Genomic DNA, 23,326 nt, shown 5'->3' with positions numbered 1-23,326 from the left:
ATTAGACAGAGGGAGCTCTTGGGTTGACAAACCCCCTTCTAGCGGCTCGGCCAATCTGTGGATTCATCATGTTCCCCTGCCGCTTTATATGTTGTTTCCCTGACACTATTGCACTGAGACTTGGAAGCAAATCATTCACCACTGGCACTGCCTTGCAGTGAGGTATGGCTGAGGCCCAGTCCGGATTCATGGGTGACGAGCATCCCCATAGTCAATGGGCATTAGGAGCAGCCAAGGACACGCTGCATCTCGCAGGATCCAGCCAAACTGATCGTTTACTGTATGTGTCTTGCTCCATAGGTGTAGATGACATTTCACAACCATGTAGGAAGACAATGTTCCTGGCCCAGGGCACTGACAGTCTAAATTAGATATTAATTACTGGGGATTAGGAGCAGGCTGTAGGCGATAAACAATTAAAATACTTGTCAGTTGCACTGAGCTTTACAGATATCACCTAATTAATCTTCAAACCCCTCTGTGACCTAGGTCTAATCCCAAATTTATATGTATTCCTCTCTCCATAGCTTAATGAGCTGCAGAAACACTCCCCCCCCCCCCCCCGCACAGCTACAGAATGCATTAGGAGACTCATCTCATCCCATCAGTAAGAGTTGTTCTCACAAACTCAGCATCTCTGACAAATCCTCCAACACATCGTGGTTCTGGACTCACTCATCCAGTAACTGGAGGGGACAAGAGCAGAAAGGTTCCAGGCCCCAGGATATGGGTTGCCCCTAGAGAGACAGTGTGGGCCAGTGAGCGCGCTGTGGGCAGAATGAGGAGACCCAGATTCTATTCCTAGTGCTATCACCTCCTGCGTGAAAGTAAGAAATGATCTGTGGTGCCCAATAAGATAGCTGAGAATATAAGCAATGACTAAATCACTCCCTGTTACCCAATCTGGTGTGCCCAGTGGGATTGTTCTCTGCTCTGTCTGCAAACTCCTTGTGGCAGGGCTAACTTTAACGTTTCTTGGGGCTTAACCAATAAGAACCTCTGTGCTATTGCCACACTATAAAACAAGCAGGAGTTGAACCTCCTGTGTGACCTCGGGGAAACTGAGGCATGAGGCAAGTCACTGACTTGCCCATCTGTAAAATGGGGGGGAATGCTCTAAAAAAATAATTTTCAAACAGTAAGATTTGTTTTAACAAAGTACTACCCCCATTTTACAGATATAGAAGCCTACTGACCCTCTGTGCCTCAGTTTCCCCAAGTCCACAGAGCTAGTCAGTGGCAGAGCCAGAACATCCTGTCCCCCAGCCCTGGGCTCAGTCCTCTATGCAACGCTGCTCCCAGAATAAATTCAGAATTTTCATACAGATTAAAATATTCATATCTGAAGGTGTCACACAACAGAGCGTGATCTCCTCAGGTAATGGAAGAGGAACAAAGAGGAACAAAAGGTCACTGTACTCAACTCACTGGTAGGAAGGATATGGAAAGCAGTGGTTCCAGCTTTCAGAAGGGAAATTTGTGTACATGAAAGGGAAAGTTGGGTTATTCTGTGAGATTCAGCAGTCTTCATGAGTGTAAACTCATCTTCTCGCATACACAGAGATCAACAGGATACATCTCCACAGAAATAGAATCATAGAACTGGAAGGGACCTCGAGAGGTCATCTAGTCCAGTCCCCTGCACTCAAGGCAGAGCTAAGTATTATACAGACCATCCCTGACAGGTGTTTGTCCAACCTGCTCTTAAAAATCCCCAATGATGGAGATTCCACCACCTCCCTGGGTAATTTATTCCAGTGCTTAACCACTCTGACAATTAGGAAGTTTTTCCTAATGTCTAACCTACACCGCCCTCGCTGCAATTTAAGCCCATTACTTCTTGTCCTATCCTCAGAGGTTAAGAAGAACAATTTCTATCCCTCCTTGTTGTAACAACATTTTAAGTACTTTAAAACGGCTGTGTCCCCTCTCAGTCTTCTCTTCTCCGAACTAAATAAATTTCTTCAATATTCCCTCATAGGTCATGTTTTCTAGACCTTTAATCATTTTTGTTGCTCTTTTCTGGACTTTTTCCAATTTCTCCACATCTTTCCTGAAATGTGGCGCTCAGAACTGGACACAATACTCCAGTTGAGGCCGAATCAGCGCGGAGTAGAGCGGAAGAATTACTTCTCGTGTCTTGCTTACAATACTCCTGCTAATACACCCCAGAATGATGTTCACTTTTTTTGCAACAGCTTTACAATGTTGACTCATATTTAGCTTGTGATACACTAGGACCCCCAGACCCCTTTCCGCAGTACTCCTTCCTAGGCGGTCATTTCCCACTTTGTATGTGTGCAACTGATTGTTCCGTCCTAAGTGGAGTACTTTGCATTTGTCCTGATTGAATTTCATCCTATTTACTTCAGACCATTTCTCCAGTTTGTCCAGATGGATTTGGAATTTTAATTCTATCCTCCAAAGCACTTGCAACCCCTCCCAGCTTGGTATCGTCTGCAAACTTCATAGGTGTATTCTCTATGCCATTATCTACATCACTGATGAAGATATTGAACAGAACCAGACCCAGAACTGATCCCTCCGGGACCCCACTCATTATGCCCTTTCAACATGACTGTGAACCACCGATAACTACTCTCTGGGAACGATTTTCCAATCAGTTATGCACCCACCTTATAGTAGCTCCATCTAGGTTGTATTTCCCTAGTTTGTTTATGAGAAGGTCATGCAAAACAGTATCAAAAGCCTTACTAAAGTCCAGATAAGCGCCTTTTGGTTTAGAATAATAAAATGAGAGAAAAGGAGATCTCTTTAAGAGCTCACAGTGCGTCTCCTCTGTGAACAGTCTGCACTGAACAGAATACAAAATGGCAGCTTGACTCTACAGACAACTATACCTTTAATTCTAAGGACTGCAATAACCGAAAACAGAATACGTAGCACAAAATCTTCAGTGAGGAGTAGAAAACCCAGTGGGATCTTTCCACTTTTAGCACCCTCCCTTGCCATAAAGATCCTGCGATGAGAGCTGTATTGCCAATTTATTAAACGGCGTGTGAGGCAGAAGAGAATCCACCTTCCCTTCCTGTAGCTGTATCAATTTTACAGGGCTAACAAGATAACATCTTCTCTCTATCACTCATTTCAGGAGGTGGGATTCAGCTGCATAGGAAGCGGAAAGGTGGCTTCTGGGTCCATTTTCACATGGAGCCACGTTTCTGACAGGTAGACTTAAGGGTGTAAGCAGGGTCCATCCAAGGAAAGGAAGTGACCTGATAAAGGAGAAAATGCCACATGGTCAGGTAAACGTGAATGAATCCTACTCCTGTGAGGAATTCAGGTGCACATATTATAGATCCTACAGTACACTAGGGCCTGAGCCAGGTTCTGATTCAGTCAAAAAGGGGATTGCCTTTGACCCCAGTGGGAACTAGATTTGACCCACCTGGGACGTGAAGCAGAACCTCACTAGTTCTCCCAGTCCGTAGTGTGAGCCACTTCAAGGTAGCAAGTAATAAAATAATAAATAATATTCTCTAGGTCTTTTACACCCTTTCGTCCACAGATCTCAAAAGGCACATTTCCAAGGAGGTCAGTACCATTAGCCCCATTTTTCCAATGGGGAAACTGAGGCACAGAACAGACACACAATAATTTAGAAAGGCAAGGTAATGCCTCAAGTCACGTTCAACTCCTTCCGCTTGTTTTATAGTGTGGCAATAGCACCGAGGTTCTTATTGGTTAAGCCCCAAGAAACATCAAAGTTAGCCCTGCCACAAGGAGTTTGCAGACAGAGCAGAGAACAATCCCACTGGGCACACCAGATTGGGTAACAGGGAGTGATTTAATCATTGCTTATATTCTCAACTATCTTATTGGGGACCACAGATCATTTCCTATTTTCACAGGTCACCTACAGCCCTGGCTGGTTTTCTTGGTTGTTACACAGCGGTCTAGGTTTTGTTATACAGTAACACAGGCAGTACTAAAAAAAAAAAGAATACAGGGACCAGAAGAACTAATTTGTTAGAATTTAAGGGCTTATTTATTGCAGTCATTACTATCCAAATAAATGGAAATCATTATCAACTTAAAATGTGCTTTTGCTAGACAACAGTTTAAATATTATGGTGCCTCATATGTAGCTGCAAATGTAGTGTACGGAATTCCATGCAAGACCCGACAACAGCATCCGCTATTAAGTCTCACTTGAACCATTTTATGGTGTTGATTATCAAGTGCCTGGGTAGTAAGAGTCCACTGTGCCTGCCCAGGCCCTGTCCATGCTACGACCGAGGCTGTGATTCGTTACTGGCCTGGCTAGCTCGAAACAGCGTTAGCGTCCACCACACCATGATTAAAACTAGGACTGGTTGAAAAGTTTTCCATCCAAAACAGGTTTCTGAAGGCAAATCGAGTTTTTGACTCAATTAAATTTTTACTGCAAAGTGCGCTTTCCGCAGGCAAATGCCAACTTTCCATCCAAAAACCCAAGCACCTGATAAGGGGAAAGAAGTTGTTATTTTGGTGTGCGGGCTGCCACGAGGCCTCGTCACAGTCCCATTCTTGTCCCCAGCTGGACGGCATCTCCCATGAGGCAACACAGCAGGGACTCCCAGGGTGCACTGCGGTGGCTCACCAAGAGAGGACCATGTTACACAGGAGACGGCCGTGCAGCCAGTCCTTGGTACAGGTGCATTTAGGCCATGCTCAGTTCATCTAGGAGCCAGGAGTCAGGAAAGGGGAGAAAAATTTCAAACATTTTAAAGACATTATTTATTCTTAGTCAGTCACTGAAAACCATTGCAGGGGTTTCCGAGCCAACTGTACCTTCAAACCTCACAGCAGGAATGTATTTTACCAGAGGAAAAATACATGAGTTATCTTTGTAAAGGGAAAACAAAGCTGTTTAACTCTTTGATTGCAGGCATTTTCCAAACAGCTGTTAGGAGAATGTGTGATGTTTTTATTGCACAATTGCAACTCAAAAGATAGAAGTGCGGTGCACTGTAATTGGGTGATACCGGACCAATGATATTGCTCAGACACTAGAAAGATAAGTTTGGGGGGAGTAAATGGATTTCTTCTTTCAAAACTATCTCCAGGATTGCAACAAGTTAAACTGGCAAGCAGTGAAGAAGTGTTCATTAACAGAGAGCTCATTTAAAAACAAACAATCTCAGGGAATGCGGTTCTCAGAGAGGAGTACATAGAGGGAGCAAAAATGCATGGCAGGACTCCTGGGTTCCATTCCTGGCTCTCCCTCCTGGGACTTTGGCCAAGACACTTTTAAAAATAACTTGCCCTTCACTAGCATCTTTCATGGGAGACGCTCAAGGAGACGTCACAAACGCTAATGAATGACACCTCAGCCCCAGAGGGCAAGTGTATCCTGTAAGATAAGAGACTACAGAACAAACCACTCCACCGCAGCACGACAGATATGACACTGCAGAGAACCGGCGCATGAGGCCCGGGCAGAGCACAACTCAAAGGCAAGAGCACTAGTGTAAAAGCCAGACACAAGAAACAAAAGCAGAGAGAATACCACTCGGAGCTTGGCTTGTTTAGCCTAGCACAAAGAAGGCTCAGAGGGATCCGGTGGTTTTGTGTAATACATCAGAAGTGTCAATTTCAGAGAAGGTGAGGAGCTATTTAAGCTGAAGGATAATGCGGGCTCAAGAACAGATGGGGCAAACTGACCATATGTAAATTTAGGCTGGAAACTGGAAGCCGGGAAGCAGCCTCTGGAACAGTCTCCCAAGAGGAGCAGTGGAGGCAACAAACCTCACTGGTTTTAAGGTGGAGCGGGATATATTTATGAAGGAGATGATACAACAGGGTTGCCTGTGATAGCAGGGGACTGGACTTGATAACCTAGGGAGTCCCTTCCAGTCCTGTGCATAGTCTAGGTTTCCCCACCCCCATCTCCTATGGGGAGAGACTGGGCAAAACAATGCATCCCTCACAGCCTTTAGGTGTGCACTTGTACCTAACCAGGAAAGCTGTGACTAAGGGCCCGACCCTGTAAACACTACCAGGCATAGTGCTTAGTCCCTGTGGGTGGAACTCCAGAGTAAGTGATACATTCTGTAGCAGAGCGTTCACAGTTCAGGTCCTCAGTAGGTCACAGAGCAGGAAGATAAGACTTTCCCCAGGGGAATCCAGCCTTCAGAGACACAGACACGTGACCTGGATGAGCAGGGTGTGCGCACATCTCCAAGGGCAGAATTGGGCCCAAGGGGTGAAAGTGATCATACCAAGAGGGAGAGAGTTGGAGGAGAACCCAGACGGCTGCAGACATCGGCCCTCCTGGGATGCCCTAACCCAGCCAGGCGATGAGAGGTCACGTGAGGGAGTCAATCATTTTAAAAAGAAAAAGGCTAATGTGAAAACTGGCACCTTTGTCGTGGCTGGGGACTGAGCCGGGGACGTCCGGGGCTCACAACACGTTACAGTTTGGGCTGAAGGAGCGATTTACCTAATCTAGGAGCTGTAACAGATTTATAGCCTCTATGGATCAGACTCAGAGAGTGGCACGCTGAGCGGTGGATTACATGAACTTAACTCCTCTCCTTTGGGCTTCCCACTGCATCCTCTCCTTGTGCCCATTGCTCAGCTCTTCACGGCAGGAGCTGTTTTGATTCCATGCTGAGGGTGGCATCAGAGATGCTGATGCTGCTCAGAAAAAAAAAATTAGTAATTCCACTAAAAACAGACTGTGGAATCTCTCTGCAAATGAGGCTTTTATGTCAGAACCAGCACCTCTGAGCCACATGCCGGGGCAGCCAGCTTGCTGCAGCGGGGGAGTGGCAGAGAAAAGAGGAATGACAAGTAAACCTAGGTCACACCAGAATCAGTTCCCTGTCTTCTTTGTCGGCAGCTAGAGAGTCCTGCCTACAGTAAATGCTGGGAGAGCCAGAAAACACTCAAGGAACTGACAGCACAGAACCCAACCACCTAAGAGGAGATGCCAATGCGCAGTCAGAGCACAGCGACTCTGCTTTCCGCTCCGAATACCTTTATTAGCTTTATTCACCAATAATCTTCAACCAGACAAAGTTCAGCCGCCTCTCACGGAGCCACTTAAGCCGCTTCCTTCCCTACAGGCATTTGTTTCGGTGTGAGGGAGGGAGTCATTTCAAAGGTGGAGACACAACTTTCCTGGATTTAGTCCCATGAGCATGGCCATTTTGAAGGCCGTTTTCCACAGTATGAACCAGAGACTCATTTAGTTTTCCCGTCCCCTGTAGAAAGACGAAGCCCTAAACACGTGGGAAACCTGTCCCACACATGGGGGTGTGTACTGCCCCTGCCTGGATAGGATGAATCAGACTCCCTGAAACTTAGGGGTCTTTCCCTCTGTTGCCTGGAGGTTTGAAGAGAAGTTATTGTATCCCAGCGTTACTGATGTTTAAGGGAAATTCCCAGCCCCATGATCACAGAACCATAGGACTGGAAGGGACCTCAAGAGTTCATCTAGTCCTGTCCTCTGCACTCAAGGCAGGACTAAGTATTATCTAGACCATCCCTGACAGGTGTTTGTCCAACCTGCTCTTAAAAATCTCCAATGATGGAGATTCCACCACCTCCCTAGGCAATTTATTCCCGTGCTTAACCACCCTGACAATTAGAAAGTTTTTCCTAATGTCCAGCCTAAACCTCCCTCGCTGCAATTGAAGCCCATTGCTTCTTGTCCTATCCTCCGAGGTTAAGAAGGACAATTCTTCTCCCTCCTCAGCGCTTTCCCCATGAGCAGGTGCCAGGGCCCTTTCACAGCAGTACAGCAGGAAAAAAGAGAAACGCTCATCTCGCATGGCTTCAGAGAACGCGGCTGCACACCTCCAGTGGGACTCAGCCTGATGAGAAGGGTAGAAAGTGCATATTCAAGACTTAGTTTTTTGCCATCTTTCTCCAGTACCTTGGCAACCTCACTTGGGGCTGGAGACAAACTGAATGGCTCCAACTCCTCCTGCACTGTCGCTGTAAAATGGCCTCTCACTCACCGGCTGTTTGAAGGGCTGAAGTACCCTTGTCATTTCTCGCTTCCTTGCTCCAAGAGTAGACTGCAAGTGGTAACTGGGAGTATGGTCCAGAATTTAGGTTAATGCATTTCAGGCACTCCTGATGCACCCAACCTTTACACTGACATTTCTGCTACTCTTCAGTGGTTCACGTACCGGGTCCTGGGTAATAACCTGAGAGGACACCACATTTCTAGAACTCACCTGGCTCTTTATTAAGAGAGCTAGTTACAGAGATTATGCAACTGCAGCTAGCATTCTAGCCAAGTGCACAGAGATGGACTTCTCGGTGCCTCTTCCAACCTCTTCCCTTTGGCAACCTGTGTACCTCCTTCCAAGTTCCACACAGGCTGCTACGGTTAGTAGCACTGCCCCTTTGGCCTGAGAGCTTAGGCAATATTCAGAGCCTTGCAAGATTAGTTCTTTTAAGAGGAGAAATCATAGAATCATAGAATATAAGGGTTGGAAGGGACCCCAGAAGGTCATCTAGTCCAACCCCCTGCTCGAAGCAGGACCAAATCCCAGTTAAATCATCCCAGCCAGGGCTTTGTCAAGCCTGACCTTAAAAACCTCTAAGGAAGGAGATTTACCACCTCCCTAGGTAACGCATTCCAGTGTTTCACCACCCTCTTAGTGAAAAAGTTTTTCCTAATATCCAATCTAAACCTCCCCCACTGCAGCTTGAGACCATTACTCCTCGTTCTGTCATCTGATACCATTGAGAACAGTCTAGAGCCATCCTCTTTGGAACCCCCTTTCAGGTAGTTGAAAGCAGCTATCAAATCCCCCCTCATTCTTCTCTTCTGCAGGCTAAACAATCCCAGCTTCCTCAGTCTCTCCTCATAACTCATGTGTTCCAGACCCCTAATCATTTTTGTTGCCCTTCGCTGGACTCTCTCCAATTTATCCACATCCTTCTTGAAGTGTGGGGCCCAAAACTGGACACAGTACTCCAGATGAGGCCTCACCAATGTCGAATAGAGGGGAACGATCACGTCCCTCGATCTGCTTGCTATGCCCCTACTTATACATCCCAAAATGCCATTGGCCTTCTTGGCAACAAGGGCACACTGCTGACTCATATCCAGCTTCTCGTCCACTGTCACCCCTAGGTCCTTTTCCGCAGAACTGCTGCCTAGCCATTCGGTCCCTAGTCTGTAGCTGTGCATTGGGTTCTTCCGTCCTAAGTGCAGGACCCTGCACTTATCCTTATTGAACCTCATCAGATTTCTTTTGGCCCAATCCTCCAATTTGTCTAGGTCCTTCTGTATCCTATCCCTCCCCTCCAGCATATCTACCACTCCTCCCAGTTTAGTATCATCCGCAAATTTGCTGAGAGTGCAATCCACACCATCCTCCAGATCATTTATGAAGATATTGAACAAAACCGGCCCCAGGACCGACCCTTGGGGCACTCCACTTGATACCGGCTGCCAACTAGACATGGAGCCATTGATAACTACCCGTTGAGCCCGACAATCTAGCCAGCTTTCTACCCACCTTGTAGTGCATTCATCCAGCCCATACTTCCTTAACTTGCTGACAAGAATACTGTGGGAGACCGTGTCAAAAGCTTTGCTAAAGTCAAGAAACAATACATCCACTGCTTTCCCTTCATCCACAGAACCAGTAATCTCATCATAGAAGGCGATTAGATTAGTCAGGCATGACCTTCCCTTGGTGAATCCATGCTGGCTGTTCCTGATCACTTTCCTCTCATGCAAGTGCTTCAGGATTGATTCTTTGAGGACCTGCTCCATGATTTTTCCAGGGACTGAAGTGAGGCTGACTGGCCTGTAGTTCCCAGGATCCTCCTTCTTCCCTTTTTTAAAGATTGGCACTACATTAGCCTTTTTCCAGTCATCCGGGACTTCCCCGGTTCGCCACGAGTTTTCAAAGATAATGGCCAATGGCTCTGCAATCACAGCCGCCAGTTCCTTCAGCACTCTCGGATGTAACTCGTCCGGCCCCATGGACTTGTGCACGTCCAGCTTTTCTAAATAGTCCCTAACCACCTCTATCTCCACAGAGGGCTGTCCATCTCTTCCCCATTTTGTGATGCCCAGCGTAGCAGTCTGGGAGCTGACCTTGTTAGTGAAAACAGAGGCAAAAAAAGCATTGAGTACATTAGCTTTTTCCACATCCTCTGTCACTAGTTTGCCTCCCTCATTCAGTAAGGGGCCCACACATTCCTTGGATGATGTGAGTCAGGGACATTATTTAGCTCTACCCTATTTATAAGAAATGTCCACAAACTCCTGTTTCCAGTGGAACCAAACAGCAGGAAGTTCCCTTGCTCAGAAATCCCCATGCCTGCCTTTGCATCGAGCTCTGTGCCCAAGGAGCTCTGCAAGTCTCAGGCCATGCTCACAACTGCTTCTCTGTCTGCTGGCTTTCTGCCTCACACACATACCTTGCCAAACAATCCCCTATCCCCTGCATTTGCAATCAGGGAACTGCTCAGCCCACACAACTATAGCTTCTGATCAGGCCTTGTCACGAGGCCTTGGGTGGTCATTTCCAGGTATCACTACCTAAAGGGATTTAATTACTCCTGTTATTTAGCCTGAAAGCAGTATTCTTAGCATACCCATGGGCACTAACCAGATCTGCAATTGTCTATAGATCAAAGACCCGCTTGATGGCAGCCATTTACACCTGACAGCAAAACAGTAGTTCCTTTCACACCTGCCCTCTACTTCATGCCCTCTTGATGCTTGCCCCTTCTCTCTGCCATCCAGGTTAACTTTTTGGCAGGGGTGAAGACCAGGCACCACTGTATTGCCCTCCATACCAACATGTATATTTTGTAGCTTCCACACTAGATGCCACTTTTAAGCACCCAGTCATGAATGTAATTCTTTCATTCCCGCAAACGAAAAAAATTCAGTGGTCAGGGAGCAATCTTAGCCACAAATAGCACAATCCTGTTTTTTCTCAGGCATATCCTGGGACTTGGATAAATGGGGAAGAATTCACAGGACTCTGGGAAATAAGACCAACCTTCAGTTACACAGAGGTCAGATAAACTGGATTATGTCACAGATTTGTTTTCACTTTAGGAAATAAGAGATTGCAAAACAATGCCAGTACAATAAGATTGCTCAGCAGGTTCCCAGTGAGAGGTAGATCTCTGACAGTCTAAAGAAACCCAAACTGGGGCACTTGGAGCAAAGTCTTATCAGGGAAATGTACCAAGCTTTGTCTTTCAATGATGGAAATGAGACCAGAGCAACAGGGAGGAATCTGAATTCCCGAGGCACACGGTAATTGACAAATATAGTAAGCACCCCGGACCCGCCAGCAGGGAGAGCACCAAGGCTGGGCTGGAGGCCAAAGGCACGAGGACCGTTCGATGCAATCAAAGTAGAAAGCAGCAGTGAGGTACGTGAGCAAGCCACCGCCGGCAGAAGAGCAACACACAAGGATGGGCTAGACACCGAAGTGCATGGGATTCTCCAGAAAAAGGGCTAGCACTGAATCAGAGGGGCAAGTTCTCTGACCTGTGCTTCACTGGCACTAAGCCAGTCCAGGTTGGCAGTATCCCCAGCTAATGGCTGACCAGCAGCCTACCTGAAATGAGTCTGGCAGGTCTCAGTCAGGTCCCTGGCAGACAGGCCTCTACCACAGGTGGCGGGTATAATAGGACAGGGGAGGCTAAGCCCCCCTAAACCAAGCCCTGACCCCATTCATGCTGCGCCCTCTCCCCCAAGCTGGGGTTGGCGAGCGACCCTGTGCTGGGGCCCGTGAGTGGACCAGAGCTGTTTGGCCAGGGCTACTCCAGCAGTATGGAGGGCTCGGGGCTCCGGCGAGCGTCGGGGGAGCTCTGGTGAGTGGGGCTTGGGTGGAAGGGGTGGGGCTGCGTGGCTAGCCTCCCCGAAGGGAGGGGGCACTCATACACTGCCCATGGCCATCTACCATATATCGCTCAAGCCACCAATCACAAGTGACACCCCCTGCGGGCAGGCTAAGCGGAGGCAGAGGATTGAACGGGCCATAGACACTGCACTATGCTCTTGCTCCTCAGGGTGGCACTTCTGAGACAGAACTGAGGCCTGCTGAGGTTTGTCTACACTGCTGCTGGGAATGACAGCAGCCCGGGAACACAGACTCAAGCTAGCACGCTAAACATAGCTGGGTGGACGCTGGCGGAGACTCAGGATAGCCAGCCAAGCTCAGACCCAGGGAGTCGGGTGAGCCGGAGCCGCCACCCGAGCTGCAGCGTCTACACTGCTGTTTTTAGTGCACTTGCTCGAGTGTGTCTACCCAGGCCAGGAGACTCGCTCCCAGCTGTAGTGCAGACGTCCACAACTGCCTGGAGGACGCCAAGGTTGCACTTCCAAGAAAGTCAGTGGTAGGGCTAGAGATGGAATCCAGCAGCTCCTAGCTCCAGGTCTCCTATTCAGATCCCTCCTCTCTCTGATCAAAGTTCAAACACCTAGCGCATGCCAGCAACGCTGCACCAAGCAGAAACCGCCTCCCACAGAACACAGAGAAAAAGGAAAAACAAAACACTACAAGAGGAGTTAAAACCAGCGCTAGATCGAGACAGAGACAAAGCAATGCATCACTACAGTCAGGACGAAGAGGAACATTCAAGACAAGCACATGCCTCTGATCAACCTAGGGTGACCTGATGTCCCAATTTTATAGGGACAGTCCCGATATTTGGGGCTTTTTTTTTTTATAGTTGCCTATTACTCCCCGCCCCCGTCCCGATTTTTCACACTTGCTATCTAGTCACCCTAGATCAACCCCTATTAAAAAATTAAACAAGAAACTGAACCAAAAGAGACCCTTTTCCCCAACATATCAAGGGGCAGCTTTACTCGAACACTACTGCTAAAGTCTGTTTGGAATACATCCTGAGCCAGGGTCGAGATCCATTTTACAACATTTTAACAGTCAGTTTCAGTGCGTTACTCCCAATTTATACTGGCATCCCAAGAGGCGAATCAGTGCCTCTGTTTCTAAAAGTTCAGCAATCAGCCATTTAGCAAAAAATGGCAGCTTTTAAGTTTCTGATCAGCTGCTTACTTGTTCTTTAAACAAATGTAGAAAGAGAAAGTTGCTTAGATGTGGTTACATAATCCACTCCACTGCGTATGCAGAAAAAATTAGTCAAAAATTTAGTCTGTAACGGGAGCTCAAAGCCTTTGACTGTCATGCACAGGGACCATGGAGATAGGACACAAGATGGGGAGGGCGCTGAGTTATTACAGAGAATTCTTTCACCGGTGTCTGGCTGGTGGATCTTGCTCACATGCTCAGGGTCTAACCAATTGCCATAATTGGGGTCAGGAAGGAGTTTTCCCCCATGTCAGACTGGCAGAGACCCTGGAGTTTCCTCTACAGCATGGGGCACAGGTCACTAGCAGGTTTAAACTAGAGTAAATGGTGAATTCTCTGTAGCCTGAAGTCTTTAAACCATGAGTTGAGGACTTCACTCACTCAGCCAGGGGTTAGGGGTCTATTTCAGGAGTGGGTGAGTGAGGTTCTATGGCCTACAACGTGCAGGGGGTCAGACTAGATGACATAGACGCTGGAACTAGGGGTGCTGCTGCACCCCCGGGCTTTTGAAGTGATTTCCATCATATACAGGGTTTGCAGTTTGGGTTTACAGCACCCTTCACTATACAAATTGTTCCAGCACCCTTGCTGGATGATCACGATGATCCCTTGTGACCTTAAAGTCTAGGACTTAAATCAGAAGAGTTGCTTGCAGTTTACGCTGTGAATGGCAGAGCAGTTGACAGAGTCTGTAATTTGCCTTTTTTTTTTTTTTTAAATCAAGTGGCTTTTCAAAAGTGCTGAGGCACTGCAGAGCTCTCACCACCACTGCCCATCAGAGAAGAAACTAATTTCTAGAAATTAATCATCTCCTCTTAATTATTAGAGCTAGACAGGGAATGACTTCCCCATCTCAGGAGAGTCTGAGATTTCAAAACATTTTCTCTGTCTCAAATCAGGATAATCTCAAAAATATTCATGAACCAATAACAACAGAAGTATTCGATTGGGTCAGTCAAGACATTTTAATTTTAATAATTGCACAATATTTTGTGTCGACGTTGACCTTTTTATATTTAACCTTTTTTTAGTAAGAGGTAACTAAAATATAAAAATAAATAAGTATCAGTAGGAACCAAAAAAAAAAAAGAACCCCCAAAACACTTTTCATGTTGAAAACGTGGAAACAGGATGCGCCACTAATTTCAAAACTTCTTCAAAAGTTTCATAAAACCAACCCTTTCATGCAAACAGCTTCAAGAATCCCAGCAGCCCTGTTAACTAACGCCTTGCTGAGATTCAGAAGAAGTAGCAAATGCTGGTCACTATATTCTCGAGAACAGTAGCACCTCAACACTACAGCTGTATCTACATGCACTTACCCTGCCAAGGGAGAGGAAGTCTGACCCAGGCACCTGCTGGCTACTGGGCACCATTTCTGTAACCATCACTATCATAGGCAGCTGGCCGGGTTCAAACCCAGGGCTTTCCACACAGAGCTGTCCCCACTGAGCTCAGGACAAGTCCATTTTAGCGGCAGGCAGAAACAAGTGGTCAGAATAGTCACAGAAGGGGCACATGCAAAGACACTAAACAGCGGATTGCATACAAAGTAGCAAGCAATGCCACCCCACCAGTGGGGACACGAGTGAAGACAAGGCCTTGATCTTTTTTTAATCACCTCATCGTCTCACCCTGCTCATGGGCAGCCAGGCAAATTGTGCAGATTTTGCACAGTTCCAAGGCAGAGCCAGGTGCAGCTCCTCAGTTTAGGCTTGAGTTTTCTTTGACAATTTGAGTTAATTCCAGCCCAAAACATGGAGGAAAAGTTTCAGGGAGGTGCAAAAGTGGCATGAATTGAAAGCCAAGGAACATTAGCCCAGCTCCGCCCCTGACCACATGCCACATCTATAGTAGCCATAACCAGGAAACCTCCCCCTGGTGGCAGCAACAGCGGGAATGTTACAGCAGCTGGGACAAGGGCATTTTTACCACCATAGTGGCTAACCAGGTGGGGAAACTGAGGAACAGAGGGATTAAGGCCAGGGTTTGCCAAAATTAGCCACCTGAACCTAGTCTCCTAAATCTGTATTTAGCTCTAAATAAAAGTGACCTGATTTTCCAAGATGCTGAACACCCAGCAGCACCCATTAAACACTTAGAATTAAGTTATCTGTACCGAGGAAACCCAATCAGAGACTAAGACCCCACTGTGCTAGGCATTCTACCTCCCATTCCGGATACCATTCATGTGAGTGAGCTGGCACAGCAGCCCCATGGCAGAGCTCAGAAGAGACCCCCAGCACTGAAGACGTCTCCATGCTTTGCTCTAACCCAGTGGTTCTTAATGTATTTACCACGGAGGGCCACATATGTGGGCCGCATCCAATATTACCTGTATGGCTCTGAAGATGTCATAGGGCCCACAGCTCTGTGCTGATTAGGCCACCAGCAGCCTGCGGGTTGAGAACCACGGCTCGAACCTCTGGCATATGCAGCAATTGATTGAATCTGCATCCATGTACCTCAGGACAGAATTGTAAGATCTGTAGGTAAAAGTCATGGCACTTACTCATTTTTCTATTGACTTAGAAGCAAATGTCTCTTGGCTGGGAGCAGCTCCCATCTAGGAGTGGAAGATCGGGTCAGAGGGACCACAGCACTAGTCCATACCCATCCTGAGAGCAAATGATCTGCCTGAGGTGGAGTGTAACTGCACACTGCCTGTGATAAGAGGCTTGTCACTTGAGTTACTTAGCAGGAGGAAGGGAAGGGGTGGGCATTGGTTGGTTCTGTGAAGCATGATGTTGTCAGCGACAATGATCAGGAAAATACCCGGCCAAAGCTGCAAAGCCACAAACGGAAAGAGGCTGACACAGGGCTCATTGCATCAGAAACTAAAGTTCTAGTCTGCATGAGATCACACTGCCACAGTTCCTGCTGCTGAATTAAGATGATTTAGTTGGGGATTGGTCCTGCTTTGAGCAGGGGGGTTGACTAGATGACCTCCTGATATTCAGTGATTCTATGACCAGCTTAATTGACAACCAGACACTCTGGCCCAGCCCCACAAAGAATCAGCAGCAAAGTTAGCAGGGATGCTGCTAATGTTTTGCAACCAACCCAGAAGCTCCGGCTGTTGCAGAAGGTGGCCGCCTACTTGTTCAGTGGTGTGTGTGGAAGGGAGAGGGGGGTGCATTAGGCCACTGTGCCCCAGGCTACTCAATACTACAAGGGGACATTCCACCCCCCCAGCCCAGACTGCTTCTAGACCTGATTGCCAGGGAGCAGGGCTCTCAGCTCTGGAACTCACACCCCTCAGCCAGCTCCACTGGTCCAGCACAGCCAGAGTTTGCGTCCCTTCACCAGGCCTGTTTGCTCCAACTCTCGCAGAGGGTGGAGGGCCCTGTGAGCTTGGGGAAGGCCCTGGTCACCTGGAGGGGAGGGTGTCTGGAGGCCATGCTCTTTCCAGTCACCGTTGTCAGTGTGGGGGTCTCCTTTAATGCAGCTAAATGCACCAATAGGGTTCTGAACGTAGGGAGAGTTTAAGCGTACCTGCACTGCAAGGTGTAGGCAGAGACTACAGATCCTGTGACCCTACCAGCTCAAACCACCACATGCACAGCTGGGCCTTCTGGGATACATCTGACATCCCAAGTGTGACGTTCCCCTGGTGTCATCTGGACCGGTCATGCCAATCCTCGACTCTGGGAGCCAGCCTTACCCTGCTCTGTGGTGAGAACTCCCACTCCTGGGCTGTTCATACACAGCCTCTAGCATGCAAGATGCTCCCAGTATGAGTGAGGACTTTTGGCCAGCGGCTGCTTGGATTGTGCAACCGAATGACACTAGCCAATATCTCCAGTCCCGGACACAACTCTAGGAACCTCCGTCTTGCAGTATCCAGTTATGACCACTGGACGCAGCAAGCTTATATGAATTCATCAATTTAACAGAGAAATTGATATTTACCAGGCTTGTTATCCCAAGGGGAGTCTCTAACATGCTTCAAAACAAATGCACTGTTTCAGGTAGAATAAACAAACAAATTTATTAACGATAAAAGATAGATTTTAAGTGATTAGAAGTCAAAGATTAACAAGTCGGATTTGGTCAAATGAAATAAAAGCAAAATGCATTCTAAGCTGATCTTAACACTTTCAGCGCCCTTACAAATTTAGATGCTTCTCACCACAGGCTTGCTGGTTGCCCTTCAGCCAGGCTCTCCCCTTTGATCAGCGCTTCAGTAGCTGGGTGGTGGTGTCTGGAGATGGAGGTGGAAGAGCGAGGAAGAGCATGGCAAATGTCTCTCCCTTTTACCATGTTCTTTCTTCCCTCTTGGTTTTGCTCCCCATTCAGGGTCAGGTGAGCATTACCTCATTGTAGCCCCAAACTGACCGAGGGAATGGGGGTGACTCACTGGAGAGTCCAACAGATCCTTTGTTGCTGCCTAGGCCAGTGTCCTTTGTTCCTGTGAGGCTGGGCTGGGTTTGTCCCATACATGCCCTGATGAGTTGCGAACTGCCCCTCTGTTCCTGGAGAGTTTTGCCTGGGCTTGTTTTAAGCCACGAGGACACATTTTCAGCCTCATAACTATATACATGATATTACAACCTATAACATTACTATAACAACAATGCTCAGTCATCATGAGCCTTCCGAAGACACCCAACATGACAAACTTTGCATTGGATACCACAGAATCATATTATAAGGATGAACATGGGGGTGAAGGTTGTTCCCCTGAGATACAGTGTCACACCAAGCCCTTAGAAGCCCCCTGCCTCCAGTTAGCTCTATAGTCACCCAATCTGTCTGCTCCATTTTCTTTTGGCTCCCTCCACGTCTCCTTCCAACGCCCCTCGCCAGGTCTCCCATTGTGCACGCCCTCCGCAGATCTCCTCATTAGAGCACCCAGAAAAGGGCTGCAAGGCCCAGCTGAGCAGCTTGGCCCCACAGAGCATTCCACCATCCAGGCACACCCAGCTAGAGCAGCAGGATCGTCCCCTACACCAGTGGTTCTCAACCAGGAGTGGTTCTCAACCAGGGGTACATGTATCCCTGAGGCTATGCAGAGGTCTTCCGGGCATACGTCTACTCATCGAGATATTTGCCTAGTTTTACAACAGGCTACATAAAAGCACTAGCAAAGTCAGTACAAACTAAAATTTCATACAGGAAATGATGTGTTTGTATTGCTTTATGTACTATACACTGAAAGATAAGTACAATATTTATATTAAATTGATTTCTTTTGCAGTTATATGGTAAAAATGAGAAAATAAGTATTTTTTCAGTAATAGTGTGCTGGGACACTTTTGTATTTTGATGTCTGATTTTGTAAGCTACTAGTTTTTAAGTGAGGTAAAACTCAGGGGTACGCAAGACATATCAGACTCCTGGAAGGAGTTCTGTCATCTGGAAAGGTTGAGAGCCACTGATCTACACATCACAGACTAAATAAAGCCTTGGGCAGTGAATGACTAACATCTAGCAACCCAGATTCCACGACTTACCCCTGGGACACCAGTCCCACAGTGTGACTGACCTTGGCATGAGGAAATGGTTCCTCTCCTTCACCCCAGCCAGAGTTTTGCTTTGTTCAGTCTCATCCTATTCCTCTAAGCTCTTCCTTTCCAAAGCACCCTGTGCGATCCCTCTCCTTCCCTCTTTAATCAGCGTGCATGGCGCTTTGCAGAATTTTACGAGCTGGCTAACACACTACGGGCACAGCAGAGACAAGCCAAGGCCCTGGAAACCTGCATTGTTGAGATCTGGCATGTAGCTTGCAGTTTGTTTTCTTGTATGCAAGACAGCAGGAGAGAGAACAAGAGGCGGGCGGGGCTTGGAGCAGGGAGACGCTGGTAGGCTGGTCCAGACAGAAAGCAGTAGGCAAGGAGAAGTGGGGGCAAGGAGAGGTGGATAAGGGAGGCATAGGGGGTTTTGAGGAGGGTCAGAGTAGGAAATCAGGACCATTATAGGAAGGGACAGCAGCAGGATGCAAGGCATGAAGGCAACAGCAGCCTGTCACATGGGGCAGCATGAGCTAGTGGTTAGAGCACAGGGTCAGGAGACCTGGGCTCCAGACATGGTTCTATTGCTGGGTGACCTTTGGAAGCCACTTTGCTCTCAGTATGCCCAAGATCACCCCCATCTGAGTGAGGTGCTTTGGGAACATCAGACGAGAGGCACTAGATGTGGCCCGTATTCTGAGCATGCAAACTCTGCTCCCCATCCACCACTGAGGTGACACACGCTTGACTCTCTCCTTTGTCAGGAGCCCCTCTCCCTTGGCAGGACTTTCCTGGCATAAGAGTTACCCAGATCTTTATGCACTGTTCCCCACGCATTGGTGTTGGGGACAGCCCTTCCTGCCACACTGAAAGTTCCCATCTTGTTTGCACCCACCACCACCTCAAGATCGCTTCTCCTCCTCACCACCTCCAAAGCATCTTCCTCCCTGCACATCACGTTCCTTCTCACCCCCGCATCCACCCCACATATTAGCTTGGAGTTCTCACTGTTTTCATCCCAAACCAACTCACTAAGCAGCTCTACCCCACAGTACCCATTAGCGAGCTTTTCCCTGCTGCTTCGTCCAAACGATCATAGAATCCTAGAATCTCAGGGGTGGAAGGGACCTCAGGAGGTCATCTAGTCCCACCCTCTGCTCAAAGCAGGACCAATCCCCAACTAAATCAGCTATTGGCCCTACATCAGTCAGACTTCCCAGGCAAGTGATTTCCTCTGGTCCCTGATGGGCACTTCACATGTAACTACCTGGGTATTCTTTGCTTCCAGCCCATCAGCAGGCATTGGAGCCATTTCACAGGGGCACTTGCTAGTAGTGCAGTCAACAGGTCCATGACTATATAATTCAGGCCAGGACTTCGGGAGAGCCCGAGTGGTGATGCTAGGTAGTACAGCCAGCCTGGGAGCTGGAGAGGATGACAAGATCTGTCTGCATCCAGCAGCCTCAGTAAAACACCCCCTTTATATTCATTACAGCCAGATTCTATCGCTTCACTATTGCCAGGGACACTGCATTGCCCAACCCAATTTTAAGTGTGTTTGTTGAGAGGAAAATGCCTCACTGGACATAGCAGGCAACAGCTAATTGCCTGGGCTCCAACAGGCCATGTGTGTTTTCAATTGCTCCTTAGAGGAAAAGCCTGTAGAGCAGCAGAAAGATACTCCCCCATCAGCAATACCAGCAGGTCAAGCCATTCTCAGCAAGGCCGCACCAGCTCCTAAGAAAGAGCAGGCTGGAGTGTGCAGCCTGAATGAGGAAGCCTTCCCTGGCGGCCACGGGGAGGATGCATATGCCTTTGGTGAGAGGCCGGAACTGCCCGATATTTACGATCCATCAGTCCCATGTGGGGGCTGTCTACCTCACAGGGCAGAGCCACCAGTTTAAATTAAAAACAAACACAAAACCTTGCCCCTGACTAGCACCGCCCCAGCGATGGGACAGTAACCTCAAAAGGAGGCAGCCCACTTCCCTTTCCTTCTCATTTCTCTTTATCTACACCCACAAACGACTTCCCTTATCAACTCAGTCCCAGGAGCTGCACACATGACTGAGCAGACTCAGCAGGAGAGGGGGACTCAGGACACCTGGGCTCCGTTCCCAGCTGGTACTGGTTTGCTCTTTGGCTTTGAGCAAGCCACTTATCACTGCACCAGATGCCCCATAGGGGAAGGGATCCTTATGCCCTTGTGTCAAGCAAAAAGGTGCCATAGAAGCACAGTGGCTTATTAGGCAAGGAAACCTCTCAGGAGCCACAGTCAGAGGAGGTCCTGAGAAGGGTTGGGGCCTTGTAAAGAAAGCTGGTTTGATTTACAAATCAATCATGCTTAGTGTTTGCTACTAGATTATCAGTACGTTCCAAACACACGCGCATCAGCGCTCCCAAAATATGGAGCCATGGAGGGAGGCAACACAAATTAGCTCATGTCACCAACAAGTCAGCAGGTTGCTGTGCTGGACTGTTTCTGGTGGTGTAGGAGGATTCTAATGCACATACACAGGGTTAATATTTGCATAGTTATACACACAGCTGCGTGCCTGCATTGAATCTAGTCCATTCAAACACTTCACAAACCTCCTCCTAGATGCTCTGATCCCTTAATTTGCCATGCCCTCTTCCTGACAAATCCATCCCATGCAAGACCCCAATGGACAACTTTCTTTCTTCCCCACCCACCTCCCAAGATTTCTGAATTTCCAATGGCTCTTAACAGTTCCTCCTGCAGTGGAGCATCTAGAGCTCATTCATATGTGTGCATGCCAGCGACCTGAACCCTCAGCAGAGACACCCTTTCACAAAGCAACAAGTAAACAGGAAGAAACTGAAAACCAAAAACCAAATTGTATTTGCAATAGCGCCCAGAGCACAAATCTGAGGGGTTATTTGCGGACACACAGATCTGCAATGCCCCTGTCCAAATATCCAAGTGCGACTATTAGCCATATACTTAAAGGGGTGACACATTTAGAAAGACAAGGTGGGGCAGGTGACATATTTTACTGGACCAATTTCTGTTGGTGAGAGAGACAAGCTTTCAAGCTACACAGAGCTCTTCTTCAGGTCACATTTAGAGGCCCCCAAAATAATCTCTGTCCTGGTTTTAGGGCTCCTTTTCCCGAATAAGCACTGATCTACAAAATCAATGCAAAACCCGCTTAAATAATAATACTGATCTATTGCTAATATTCGAATCCAGCAAGATCACGTTTTTTGAGTGCCAGAGCCTAATGAAAACCAAACTCATGTGTGTGTCTGTCCATCCCATTCCTGTGATTTCCTTTTAGCAGTAAGTTCCACTAACTCAGCATGCACCTCGTTGTTCTCACATGCCTTCTACTAGCTCCCCCATTAACATTAGTTTCAGAACCACTAGAAGCTGTTTCCTACACCAAGCAGCCAGTGATGCGATGCACAGATTAGACACAAGTCAATACATCACCCTTCCTGAATCTCATCTTTTCCAAGCCTGAAGTTTGGTGGTGGCTGTTTATTTTCCCCCCACCCCCTTAAGAAGTCTAGATAACCAGATACCCCAAACGAGCCTATCAAAAAGACCTGCAGTATTTCTCACTAGATCCTTCTAGTCTTAAAATCAGAAAAGCAGAAACAGAGGTCCAAGTTCAAACACATCCAGAACATTTCAGGCACAAGAGGCTGCTCCCTGCAGTGCTTTAAAGGTGGATTCTGGATCAGCGGTGGACAAGAGCCCAGTTTATGGGCGCCTTTTGTTGCGGCCTTTAAATCCGGTTTCGTTTTATTTTTAGCTCAGGAGTAAACAAAAACAAAGGCAAAACAAAAACCAGACCCGCACGCCCCTCCTGGGTTTGTCCCAGGCAGCATGTCAATTACACACCCACCCACCCCAGTGCTGCAGCCAGAGGAATGCAATTGACCAATTTCCCCCTGTAAAACGACTAACGCTTGGGGTGGGTTCGGGTACAGGGACTTATACGCACCCCCCCCCCCCCCGGTCTGCTCAGCTGAGCTGCTTAAACTCACCTTCAAGCAGCCATCCGGGTGCCTAGGGAGAGGAGGGGGCTGCGATCCGCTATTTGCTGGCCAAAGGCGTCTCCAAAGGGAAGAAAGGATTGTAATCCGAATTGTGCGGGGGGCTGCAGGGCTCCCCGGAGGAAGGGCTGCAGAACGGGGCTGCTTTGCAAAGGAGGGAGGGAGGGAGGGATGCGAAATAATGGCACGATATAAAGTTAACACGAGCGGGGAAGCGAGGAGCGTGGGCTGGGGCAAACGGCTGAGGTCGGTCCGCCCCTGCTGACCACGCTTGCGCACAGAGCAGCTGGCAGCCTAGGCCAGCTGTGTGTGTGTGAGAGTTGGGGTGGGGGGAGCAGAAGGGAGATGCCAGGAGGGGGTTGATCCTGGGGAGGTTGGAGCACAGAGGGGTTCCCTCCCCTTCCCCCCCCCCCCCGCCGCCGTGCTGGGTGCATGGATGAACAATAGGCGCGGAGGGAAAGGGCTGCTCCCAAGATAAGAATAGCCCCATTCATAGCTGTCTCCCTTTCCCAAGGTTTCCGTTTACCTCTCTCCCAAGGGAGCCGGGGGCTATTGATCTTGTTTCCCTGCTTTAGGGTTGGAAAAATGATAAATCTTTAAAATGCATCCAATCTGAAGAGGGGTGTGGGGCTAACAGAAATCCCCTGCACTAAGGCCTGTCTCTTTGTTTCCCTACATCTTTCTCCCCACTCTCCCCTTACCCCCAAGATACAGGCCCCTCCGGAGGAGACAGCCCTGGTTGCATGCAACCTCCCAGTGCAGCACAGCCTGGGGGCAATTCACCAGGGA

At 48.1% G+C, this 23,326-nt stretch overlaps 1 protein-coding gene across 8 annotated transcripts in view; it reads right to left on the bottom strand.

Moving 5' to 3' along the window:
• ST3GAL4 (ST3 beta-galactoside alpha-2,3-sialyltransferase 4) overlaps window positions 1-22,655 on the bottom strand; it is a 174,009-nt gene extending 151,354 nt beyond the window's left edge. For 5 of the 8 annotated variants that reach the window (XM_048827649.2, XM_048827644.2, XM_048827641.2 and 2 more), the window contains exon 1: window positions 22,529-22,655. The gene's annotated coding sequence lies outside the window, so the exon portion shown is untranslated. Of the gene's footprint in view, window positions 1-15,393; window positions 15,415-15,570; window positions 15,693-22,528 lie in introns of those variants that run through there. The other 3 variants (XM_048827648.2, XM_075122159.1, XM_075122154.1) reach the window with 3 other exon arrangements.
• Between the last annotated feature and the right edge of the window lie 671 nt (window positions 22,656-23,326).

This window comes from Caretta caretta, chromosome 22 (assembly GCF_965140235.1).
Source record: "Caretta caretta isolate rCarCar2 chromosome 22, rCarCar1.hap1, whole genome shotgun sequence".
Classification (NCBI taxonomy): domain Eukaryota; kingdom Metazoa; phylum Chordata; order Testudines; family Cheloniidae; genus Caretta; species Caretta caretta.
This window is presented reverse-complemented; position numbering and strand designations above follow the sequence as displayed.